The following is a 9,008-nucleotide window of genomic DNA, read 5'->3' as shown; positions in this document are numbered from 1 at the left end:
CCCCGCCCAGCGCCCCGCCCCGCCGGCAAGCGGCCCCGTCCCCAGGCCCTGCCCTTCCACCGCCGCACGTGCGAGGGCGAGAGGACTGGGGGCCGTGCGCCCCCCCCAACCCCCTGACCCAGACTCGGAGCTGGGTGACTGTAGCTCAGACAAGGCCCGCCTTCCTACCGCGCAAGAGGGCGCTCTGACCTGGCGGGGCGCTGTGGGCCGAGGCGATGGGGCCACCCGCCCCCTGCCTGGGAGGTTCGAGGGTGTCCAGAACCCGCCCTCCTGCGGGAAACTAACGGGTGGCCCAGCGTGGGCCGGGTGGGACTGAGTCGCGGGGAGAGCAAGCGGGGCTCAGAGAAGAGAGGCCGGGGAAGTGCCCGGGAGGCTCAGTCGGTTAAGCATGGACTCTTGATCTCGGCCCAGGTCATGATCTCACGTGGGTCGTGGGTTCAAGCCCGGCGCACCGGCTCTGGGCTGACAGCCCGGAATCTGCTTGGGATTTTGTCTCTCCCTCTTTCTCCGCCCCTCCCTCTGTCTCTCAAAATAAATAAATAAACATTAAAAAAAAAAAGAGGGAACCAAGGCCACATTCTGAGCCCCTTCCCAGGCTAACAATTACCATCTGTCCTAAGGGGAATCTCCCTGCCAAAGAGCAGAGTCTGGAGCTGCGGAAGTTTGCCTAAGCCCACTTACGTTGACTTGATGGGGGATTTCTGGAAGGAGCTCCCTGAGGGCCCTGTCCCCAAATCCCACGGGGATTCAAAGCCAGGTGCAGGGCGGAGAGCCTGGAGTCTGCAGGTCCTGAAGACGCCAAGAGGCACCTTAAGTAAGAATGGCTGTGAGGTAGCTAGAGGTCAGGAGTGGGAAGGATGGCCGGTCACCCCAGGCCTGGAAGCAGGAAAGGATTGAAAATACATTCAACTGACATGCGCCCAGGGAGAGAACGTACAGCCTCCCATCGTGGGGTGTTTAGCCAAGGTGCGTGGGCCACCCAGTCCCCCAGCAGGGCCCCCTGCCATGTGGCAGCTGCACCCCTGCAACGTTAGAACCGAAGGAAATCCCAGCCGCCACGAATATTAACTGGCAAGATGTCCAAACTGGCGGCCTAGGGGAAATGAAACAATCTCTCCACTCCTGTTCTTCCCACTGTCCTTGAGCAGCAGACCGGATGACCAATGGCCGAGCAAACTTACTGAGCCCGTAGGAGGCTCTGGGCACTGTGCGGAGGCCTCCGGGTACACACTCTGATTCAGAGCCAATTTGCAGCTGAGAGACAGGCTGGACAGGGTTATGTGACTTGTCTGACCAGCAAGTGGGCTGGGGCCTCGCCTTTTGATCAGCTCTGCACCTACGTGGACTTCTGGTCCTTCCCTACCCTCCTCTGCTGTATCCATCTCTAGACTGACGTTAAATTTCTGTTTACATCACTCATAGCAGCTAAAACCCAACCACCTTGAGGTGGATTTCGAGGAGGGCGGTCATGTAGCAAAGATCTAAGGCCAGGTCCCAGGCGCCGTATCCGCACTCAGGCAGCAGACACCTGCAGGGCTTGGGCCCCGTGTCGCGTGCTGCCCTGGGCTCCAGACACTGACGGGGAGGGCCTCTTCCAACCAGACAGAAGCGATCGATAATCACACACAGAACTGTGAAGCTGCAGCCGTGATAAGGCAGGCGGCGCTTCTAGGGCCTGGAGAGCTGGTTAGGAGGAACCAGCCCGGTCCCATCCAGCTTTCCCAGGATTAACAAGAGAGATTAACAAGAGAACTAACCAGGGAGGCGGAGGGACCACGTGTGCCCGTGGGCCTGGGAGACGGGTTACAACGCCCCAGGACCGCTTTCAAGCTCCCCCAGGACCCCAAGTTCCCACGGTTATGCAACACTGTCCATTGGTCTTCATATAACGTCCTAGATTTCCACCTGCAAATATGCTTTGAAATACACGTATTTCACAGTTCTCTGATGCAACTTGAACGGAGTCTTAAAACACCTTACTTGAAATCTGATTCTAAAATCTTAGCCAAGAGTGCCATCTACTGGTGGCATCATTAAGGAGCTATTGATGCTGCCGATTCAAAGGATCCGCTCACCCAACAGTGGTCTTTTCAGGACCAGCCAGCGCTGGCTTCTAGTTTATTAAAAGCTGTGTTGTTTCCTCACGAGGGCTGGTGGGGAGAATATCTTGAGCATTTCTGTAGAGGCGACTTCCGGGAGTTTGTATCAAAAGCCTTAACACCGTGCGCCCTAACCCTAACGCAGTAACTCCCCTTCTGGGAATTTCTCTAAGGAAAAAAGGTGTGTGCTGTGGCTGTTGATTACAGCTTTAAAACATAATAGCGATGGCAAGAAACCAACGCCCAACAGACTTGCTCTGGTAGATCCTGCCCTACTCACACGGTGGATACCGTGTTACTGTTCAAACTCTGGATGTGAAAGAATCTTTTCCAGCACAGTCTGTTCTTGACTTACTGAAGAGGACGATGTGATACAAGATACAACAAGACCGCATCCACCGGTGCTCTGGGTAAACTGGGGCCCCACCTCTACTTTGAGATCTGGGAGGCCTGCCGTTTTGGAGGAACGACCGTTCGTTTCTCAAGCATAGGGTGTAACTAGGCGCCAAGGGCACTGCCCCTCGCGGGGAGGAACCTTCCCAGCGCCTTGGAACAGGGAGGACTGTCCCTGGAGAAGTGAACCGCCTGGAGGGTGAGGTCCGAGGTGCTCCAGCAGGACAGAGCAGCGTCTCCTGTGCGGCTTGTACGTGTGACCCCTCTAGGGGGCCCCTCCCTCCTGTGTGGAGTCCCCTGGGAGCAGAGCCCCTAACCCAGGCCCCAGCGGTGGGGAGAGGCTGGCGCTGGGCCAACACGGCAGTCGCTCTGCGAACCTTTCTTCCTGCTTTCTGACCTCTCTTCCCGCCAAAGCTGCCCTGGTGTTCAGGTTTCTGGTGGCAAAATGCGGGCTTTGGGGAAAATGGGGAGTCGGGGGGGGGGCAAAGGGGGTCAGAAGGCACAAATTCTGAGTTGTAAGCCAGAGCTGCAAGGGGATGTGGGGGGAGTCCCGCACCCTCACCCCCCGACCTCTGCCCCTGCCCTCCAGGCCGAGCTGCGCACCGATGCCCTCACTTGCCCTTGACACCCCACTTTCTCTTGATCTCACAGCCCAGTGGCGGGGGTGCTGAAACCACAGAGCAAGTGTCTCCCGCCCCCACTACTGGTGTAGTTCACCGGTGACCTGCGTCACAACAGGAGCGAGATGTGCCCTGCCTGACGTGCCCTCTCCCTTCTGCCCTCAGAGCAAGTCCCCCCCGTCTCGTGGCCCCAAGGTCCGTCTGGACCTGGCCCCCTCTGACCAGATCTCTGCCCTACTCTCCCTGCCGCATTGCCCTTGCTTGCTTCATCCAGCCACACTGGTCTCTCTGATGCTCTGGAACTTTCCAGAATCATCCCCCAGTATCTGCAAGGCTCAGATGTCAGCTTCTCTTGCAAATCTTTGCTCAGATGTCAGCTTCTCAGTGAGGCCCGCCCTGACCCCATCCCCCCGCTCCCTGCTTCTACTCTGCATTTTGGGGGCCCCGGTCACCTCTAGCATATTCCACGCTGGCCCCCTCCCCCCCTCCGTGCGCTGCCTTCCCTGCTGCTGCAGGCTCCGCCAGGGCTGCGCCTGCTTCGCTCCGCCAGCTGCGTCCCCGGTGTAGCCCATCTGCCTTGCGGCCTGGCTGGGACCCAGGGGCGGGAGGTGATCGGTACGTGGCGGCTGGACCACGGGGAGAGGCTGAGTGTCTCCCTGGCCATCACAGGTACACACGGAAAGTCTGCTGTCTATACCTCCGATTCGTGTTCGTGTTCAGGGACCTAGGACAGGGACCTAGGACACCTGTGGGGTGGCCTTTCTGAATTTCCAGAATTCAGCAGAAAGGACCAGAAGGTTTTACTTCACTTAAAAATAGTTTCTCTATTTCAATGCTGCTTAAAAAAAAATTCCCACATTGAACAGGAAATTCTGACAGAATAATTGAAAAGGACATGGCTTTAATCTTCAATGCAGCCGTTGGCGAACACAACCTTGAGTACAGGGGGCGGGGGGTGGGGAACAGCAGAGCGCTTTTCCTGTTGACATGCATCTGGCGCTGCCGTGGCCTCGGGTGTGCACGCTGACCGCGTGGACCGTCAGCACGTGGACGGGCTGAGGCTCGCACTGACCTCGCTCCCCCCCTGCCCCGCTGGTCAGGAGAACTCGGCCAGCACCCTACGGCGCGGCGCTGAGCCGTGCGAGGGCCAGTGTGCGCGCCTCGGGAGGGGCTCTTGGGATTCTGCAGAGTCCGGAGAGACCCACGCTCTGGAAGCCACGGTCTTCAGAGCGCCTCACTCAGGCTACTGGGCTCTTCCTCCCACTTCTCAGCGCAGAGGCCGCTGGGCAGATGACACACAATACCAAGTCAGGGAGAGGGCTCAGAGCTGAAAGGTAGTTCTGTACCCCAGAAATCTCAAGGAGGAGATTACTCACCACCCTACACGATGCTCCCTATTGTGAGCGCCAAGGACCTAGGCGGCTCCAAGCTGTCCGTGCTGTTCCAAGTCTGCTTCATGCTGTTCCATGCTGCCCCCAGCTGCTCTGTGGTGTTCCAGGATGCTCCGTACTCTTCCGTGTCTGTTCCATGCTGCTCCATGCTGTTGCATGCTGCCTCCCACTACTTCGCACTGCTTCATGCTTCGCTCCCTCGCTGCCATACCCACAGGACAGGGGGTGGCAGGGGAGGGTTAGCTGTCTGGGGGGTGCTGAGGGAAGGACCACAGCAGAGGAGGCACGTGGGCTGAGCCTGCTGATAGAAGTTCTTGAGCAGAAGCGGAAGGGAAGGGCATGCCCGGGAGAGGGAACAGCATGGCCAAAGGCGCTGACGCATGAGCAGGCATGCTGACTCGGAGACGGAATGCAGCGCCCGAGCTCTGCGGATTGGAGCACCTCGCTTAGTCTCCGCACGATGAGTGTTCATTCTGGGCTGCGGGTCAGCGAGGAGGTGGGCACGCCACCCTCACGGGGACACACAGAGGACACACAGAGGGCCAGCAGCGGGCCTGAGCCCTGCAGACAGGAGCAGTGCCCCGTCCAGGCTGCAGGGAGGCCCGTGGTCAGGGCAGGGGTGAGGAAGGGGAGGACAGTGAGGAGCGGCTCACACAAGTGGCCTGGGGACGGCGGTCCGAGCTGAGGGGACCCCACACACAGACGGCAACACGGAGGGACTTGGGGCGTGGATTCACAGGGAAAGCTTGCGCCGGGTGCCGCGTGTAAAGAAGCCCAGGCGTGGAAAGGGGGCTGTGGCCTGCTGACGCCCGCTGTGGAGGGAAGCGTGGGCCGGGTGCGAGCGGAGCGGGGCGTCTGCGCAGACGGGGACAGGGAGAGGCTAGCGGCACGACCGCAGCCAGAGGTGAGGCGGCGGGGCAGCGACAGGGAATGCGCAGAACGTGAGCGTGTCTGGGACACGTGACGAGCCAGGCTGCCGCCTGTGGGGCCCGAGGCTGCCTTGGGTGCGGGGAGAGGGGGGCAGGGGCTGCGAGGGGCTCCCTGAGGCCGGCCTTAGCGCTGGGGGTGATGGAGGCGCCCTTGACCGAGACGGAGTGGGTGGGCGCGCACAGAATGAGGAGCCCCAGGTGCGGCCCGGAGTTCCGTGGACAGGAGGGACGTCAGGGGCAGGAGAGCAGCATGTCCCGGCCCCAGGAAGGGAGATGCAGGTAGGGAGGTGGGCAGGGGCTGCCCACATAAGAATCCCCAGCGGGTCTGTCCCAGGGGGGTGTGTGGAGGGGACTCGGGCCTGTAGCCCCTTCGGGGTGGGGGGAGCGCCTCTGGCTCTGGGTCAGGAAGGGGAGGGGAGGGCGAGGGGCAGTGTGCCGGGAACTCATTCGTGTTGTAAAAAGTGGTAAAATAACATGAGAGCCCGGGGAAGGCTCTGGGCTTTAAAGTCGGGGCCAGAGCTGGCACAATACAGACCTCGGCCACTGAGAGCCCGAGGACCTTGACCTTGACCTCCGCGTCTGGCGGCCACTCAGGACAGGGAGTGGGGGCGGCTGTGTTTGTTTTTTTGTACCATGGCTTTCTGGGCTGGGATCAACGTCTTTCCTGTCGGGGTGTTTGTGGTTGATGTGTCCCCGCTGGCCCGGCGTGGCTCCCGGGAGAGTCTCCGTGTCTCAGGGTGAACGCTGGCTTTTAAAAATAACCGACAAAAGAGAACACCTACCGGGAGACAAAGGCGTTGGCACGCTGAGAGGAAAGACTTTCATCCGCGTGAAGGTGGAAACACCCCCACCTGTTCTCAGGGTTCTGGCCGGGACACGACGTCACCGCCTGGCAGGGGGACCCAGCCCGGGCGCCGTGGCCCCGTCTCCCTCTTGCGAGGAGTCCTTCCTCTGCCCCGACGTCCTGTGGAAAGGGACGTGCCCCCCACTCGGACTCAGAGACCCCAGGCTCCCACCACGACTCTCCGGTGGCGCCGTCCTTACCTGCTGCGCGCAGGATCAGCGGGAGGTCCCCGCAGGTGCCCCTCGGATGGAAGCACGCATCAGAACACGACCGCCGTGTCGCAGGGTGAGACTTCTCGCCGAACGGGGGAGTTTGGGACTTCATCTTTTTGATGCGAGGCTGCGCTTTTTCTCGTACCGAACAAACGGCACACATCGGAGGAGGGAGAGCGTGGCACGGGCCCTGGAGGCCGCCTCCCCCCGCAGGGCAAGTGAGCCTCAGTGACCCCATTCAGACCTGGGGCGATGTCCCAGAATGCCACAGAACCTGCTACAACAGGACATGGGATTGCCGGCCACACAGGCTGTCACTGGGCCCCTTCCTGGAAACACCATTCCCCCACCCCCAGGGGCCCTGCCCGCTTTGGGGGTGAGGGCTGGGTGCCGAGCGGCTCTGACACGCGGTGGGATGGGGGGCTGCGGGGTGTGTGTGAGAGCAGCCGGGGCCTGGGCGGGGACGCCCCCAGACGGTGCTCTGTCCTCCGGGGACATCAGCTTGGAAGTGGACCAGGAACGTGTCCATTTTGGTGAATTCCTCATTCGGGGTCTATTCTGGTGGCTTCAGGCCCATCCTCTGTCACCTAGCGTCACCACCAAATTTGACCCCTTAAGGGTAAAAATGTGTCAGTTTTAAGCCTTTTTTGTTGAAAACGAACTAGCTGTGTCCTGGTCAGCACACAGAGCCGCCTTCCCTGGCTGCTGGTCAGCTGGGGAGTGTGTGATGCCCGCGGCAGCTAAGGAAGGACACAGGAGAGGGTTTGCACCGGGTGGCGGGTTCCAATCTCCCTCTTTGCTCCACCGACTCCCGGAAGTGGAGCTGACATCCCAGGTGGCCTCACGTCCTGTCTGCGGGGCCTCAGAAACCTCGGCCTTCAAGTGGGCAGCCAGGTAATATGCGCGCCCAGGTCGAGGGAGAGAGCGCGCTGTCCAACATGGTGGCCACTGGCCGGTCACAGCATTTGAAGCTCTCAAACACTCCATCATCCCAGAAAGTACTATAAGATGGTATAGTTCTAGAACATTCTGTCATCCCAGAAAGTGCTATGGGACAGCACAGTTCTAGAACATTCTATCATCACATAAAGTTCTATGGAAAAGCACAGTTCTAGAACATTGCATCATCCCAGAAAGTACTATAAGACAGTATAGTTCTAGAACATTCCACCATCACAGAAAGAGCTATGGGACAGCACAGTTCTAGAACATTCCATCATCATAGAAAGTGTTGTGGAACCAATGGAGCTCTGCAACATTCCATCATCCCACAAAATACCGTTAAGATTGTATAGTTCTAGAACATTCCACCATCACAGAACGTACAGTTGGACAGAGCTGCTCTGGAGCATTTTCAGTGTCCTCGTACCTTTCCCCACCCCCCCTCCCCCCACCTCCAGAGGAGGCCGGTCTCAGGGCTGCTAGGCCGAAGCTGCCCCAGTGTGGCCCTGCACACACACCACGGACGGCTGAGTCAATCCCAGAACCTGTAGACGTGTGACCTCATGTGGCAAAGGGACTTGAGATAAGAGGGGACGAGTCTGGAGGACCCAGGTGGGCCTATAAGGGGAGGGGTCAGAGTCAGAGGGACCGTGCCGTGCAGGCTGGTTGCAGCACCCAGCCTGGAAGGTGGACGAGGGGCCACGAGCAGGGGGCCGCGGGCACCTCGAGCCGGTGGGGAGGCCCCGAGCCTCCAGCAGGGACCTGCCCGCACCCGGACTGTGGCTCTGCGCCGCCACACCTGGCCTCGGCCCTCCAGCCGCGAGGCAGCAAATGCAGTGTCAGAAGTCACTGAGTCTGTGGTTTGGGGCCCCGCGTGTGGCAGCCGCAGGGCGCTCCACCGCGGGCGAAGGCCCACCTCACTCAAGACTCAGGAGTGGTGACATCTCCCCAGAGGACAAGAAATATGTGTGGTTCAAACCAGACTTTAAATGGTCCTCTTCCCTGCTGGACTGTCCTCCCGGAGCCGCCTGCAGCCGGCCCTGCGCCCAGGCCGAGAGCCTGGCCTGGTGCCCGTCGCCTCCACGGGCACCTCCCAGGCGCCACGAGGGACGGGCGCGTGGCAGGGAGCGTGGGGGCTCCCTCTGTGGCGGCGCCAGAGCCGCGCGGAGCCCGAACCAGACGGCAAGCTGTGGCTGCCCCAGGGGCACGTCTGTTTTGCCAGAAGAAACCACACCCGTGTCGTAGGCTCCCCGTGACCGGAGATGCTACTGTGGACCGTAATCAGCCGATTTATCCTCTGTCTCCGAAACGAGATGCAGTTTATCGCCGCCCCTCAGCAGACAGCCCGGCGTCTGTCTGTCTGTCTGTGCGTCACTGCGCCTGCCACCAAGGGCACGTCGGGGTGGGGGGGCGGTGCCCTGACTGGGTTGTCTGCACAGGCGCGTCCCCACCAGGGGGGCACATCTGTGACGCTCTGAAAACACAAGTGCCATCACCGATGACGATGTTGGTAAGGGATGACAGCCCCGACACGCGCTTGGAGGTGAGTGGACCAGTCACAGAAGGACGGACACTATA

At 60.3% G+C, this 9,008-nt stretch overlaps 1 long non-coding RNA gene across 1 annotated transcript; it reads right to left on the bottom strand.

The window, feature by feature from the left end:
- Positions 1 to 3,996: 3,996 nt before the first annotated feature.
- On the bottom strand, positions 3,997 to 5,522 carry LOC115281004. Its single transcript, XR_003904028.1, has 2 exons — positions 4,489 to 5,522; positions 3,997 to 4,394 (listed from the first exon to the last, which is right to left on the bottom strand). It is a non-coding gene; the product is annotated as an uncharacterized LOC115281004 (long non-coding RNA).
- Between the last annotated feature and the right edge of the window lie 3,486 nt (positions 5,523 to 9,008).

Source organism: Suricata suricatta, chromosome 16, assembly GCF_006229205.1.
Source record: "Suricata suricatta isolate VVHF042 chromosome 16, meerkat_22Aug2017_6uvM2_HiC, whole genome shotgun sequence".
Lineage (NCBI taxonomy): Eukaryota > Metazoa > Chordata > Mammalia > Carnivora > Herpestidae > Suricata > Suricata suricatta.
This window is presented reverse-complemented; position numbering and strand designations above follow the sequence as displayed.